Source organism: Mercurialis annua, linkage group LG4 (genome assembly GCF_937616625.2).
Source record: "Mercurialis annua linkage group LG4, ddMerAnnu1.2, whole genome shotgun sequence".
Lineage (NCBI taxonomy): Eukaryota > Viridiplantae > Streptophyta > Magnoliopsida > Malpighiales > Euphorbiaceae > Mercurialis > Mercurialis annua.
The window spans coordinates 14,061,123-14,064,130 of NC_065573.1; the positions used below are offsets into that span (position 1 = coordinate 14,061,123).

The 3,008-nt window shown below is 33.8% G+C and overlaps 1 long non-coding RNA gene across 1 annotated transcript; it reads right to left on the minus strand.

Annotated features, from left to right (window-relative positions):
- Positions 1-418: 418 nt before the first annotated feature.
- LOC126676133 (uncharacterized) lies at positions 419-3,008 on the minus strand. Its single transcript, XR_007640239.1, has 2 exons — positions 2,884-3,008; positions 419-670 (listed from the first exon to the last, which is right to left on the minus strand). It is a non-coding gene; the product is annotated as an uncharacterized LOC126676133 (long non-coding RNA).

The window sequence follows — 3,008 nt, forward strand, 5'->3', positions numbered from 1 at the left end:
CATATACTACTTCATACGTAAGCCTAGCCACCGAGTCGCATACATACTAATTATTTAGTTCACCCACAATCACACACAGCAATCGCGGAATATATCCTAAATGGGAAGGCTGAAACGACAGAAAACAGAAGATAACATGCAAAGACATGACTCGAATCCTATGTGCTGCAGTAGTTTCCTAGGTAAACGCATCCAAAGCAGTGGTATCCTGGACCAACTGCTCTGATACCACATTTGTCACGACCCAAAATCGAGGGCCGTGACCGGCGGTAGGGAATGGGAATTTTGGTTCCGAAACCCGTAGCAAGCCTAAATTAACCAAAAACTTTTTCGCGTTTAAAAGTCATTATAAAAATTAAATAATTTGTTTTTGAAAAATCGACAATATAACGGCTGTAAACTTAATAAACCACACATGTGAAAACACACAAACCACTCTGCATAAAATACCAGTTAACCATATATTAAATTTCTGGATAATTCACTTTTCCAAAATACATCATTATGTCATAGCATAAAATAAAATAAAATAAAATCGTTTGCTACTGGTTAGCTCTATTATCATGACTACTGCAGCTCTAAGAAGAATAAGACCTCCCATAACTGAGACTTCTGGAACAATGAATGGAAGCTCGACCACATCATCATATATTAATCCTGAAAGAAAACACTGTTGGGGGGTCAGACAACGCTGAGTGAGTTCACAATTTACTAACGGTATTATAATTAATATAAGATCTCATTCACGATAAAACATACTTTATTATATATTCAAATAATAAACTTATTATTCAAACCTATTTCGATAATAAACGATTAAGTAAACATAAATAATTGTAATGTAAATTAATAGTTTCCAATATCGGATCCGTCCGAAACCCTAAACCCAAGTACTATGGACATATTCGACATAATCGATAATAACTATTTTTTGATCATATCGTCCAAGTGGCCTGGTCCCGAGATAGTTCGACCGAGTTACCCGCTACCACGTGGCATAGTCCCGAGATAATTCAACCGAGTTACTTATGCCACTGCTTAATCCCAAGTTGTGGGTCCCGAGATAGTTCGACCGAGTTACCCACTAGACACAGGTCCCGAGATAGTTCCACCGAGTTACCGCGTGTCTATCACATTTCTTTTTATCCGCCTTTTTCCATTAATCAATCGATATTCACAATTTATCATCATCATATTCGTAATCACGCGACACAGACGCCTAGACTCAAGTTGGCACTGGTGATCACACAGCCTATTGACGCCCAATATGTAGTTCGTTTCCCCCGAATCACTTATTGGGTTTAAATAATAATTCCGCAAAACAAACGATTTATAAATTTGTATAATAAACGTATGCATAGCGAAGCTAGAAAGTAATAATTTCTTTACTAACTTCTCAAATTCTTTATTCCAATATACATACTTTAAAGCATAAGAATAAAGAGCATTAATTGAATAATAACACATGCTCCTTTAATTAACCGATACTATTTCAAGGGCGATTTCACAATCCAATCATCGCCAATTATAAATCACATTAACACCAAAATATAATATTAACCATTTTCAAAATGTCTCAAATTCACCTTATGCGACCTTTTATCAAACACATTAAATTTTAGTCATTTATAACATAAACTGGCTTCTTAATAAAAACATAAGTTTGTTATTTGAAGTATTTTTAATGAAGTTCTAACAATATTAATAATAGTTCTATAAATAAACATGTTAGTTTAAACTAAAATATTTAATCAAGCACATGTATCTATTTTTATATTTAAAAAAATAATAATACACGAAAGTAAACCGCGAACTCACCTGGATCACTTAATCCAATTTTTAAAAGCAAATGTAAAATATCCTGTTGCTTAACCCTCCAAATTCTCTACTTCTCCAATCCAAATACGCATACGGTCTATAATACAAATAAATACTAAATTGACATCTTAATTCGTAACTACTTTACTTTCAAAATTTCCGTTTATATTCAAGCGTTCAAGCTTGAATTGTTCTAAGCCCATTTTTTTACTCTTGCCTTCTTACAACCTATTTAACCAATTCGACTTTCCACTTAACAAATTCCTTACACCAACCATTTTTAACTCCTAAATTTTAACACTTAACTAAATTTGAAACTTAACTTTAAATTTTACTTCAAATAATCTATATCATTTTAAATCATTCGTTCAACCCATAAACAATTTTAATCCAATTCAAACACACTTTAAAGTTTATGTTCAAGTAACTTAAGCTTGAATTCAATCATGCTTTAATCCATTTTAACTTCTATCTCAAAAATCCATTTGTTAAACTTTTTAAATCCATTTTCAGCTTTAATTTTGCATTTTATTTAATTTATTAAAACTTCCAAAAATATTTTCAACATCAAAACGTTTCGGCTACGGGGACTCGGGGTGACCGGCTGGTCTGCCCGTCAAAGCAGGCCAGCAGGTCTGCTCTTTATCGAGCAGACCAGGTCTGCCTGTTTGAGCAGACCGTCTGCTCAGCTGAGCAGACTGATTAGACCTTCGGGCCTGCTCGGTCGTTCCCCGACCGCCGTGCTCCGTTAACCCCCAAACTTCATCCTCTCTCAACTCAAAACACTTTAACAAATCTAAAATTTCCAGCTTTAATACATGAAATTTCTTAAGGGAAAGTTGCTTCATTAAACATCTAACCACACTAATCAACCAATAATTCAAGCCCTAATTCATACAACCTTTAATTCATGTAGAAATCCTCTTATAAATTCATACAAAACACTTAGAGATTGATGATTGACCTTTAACTGAATTTGTTTTCAAAATCCAAAAACCCTATCCATTAAACCATGAATTTCAGCAATCAAAACAGCCCTAGAGTCTTATAATTTAGAAATCTTACCTTGAATTGAAGTCTTAGGATGATAGAGAATCAGATTCTTGGAAAATCGGTGAAAGAATCATCAAAAACGATCAAAAGATGAAGAAACCCCAAGTTACCGAATGATTCATTAAATTTTGAGATGA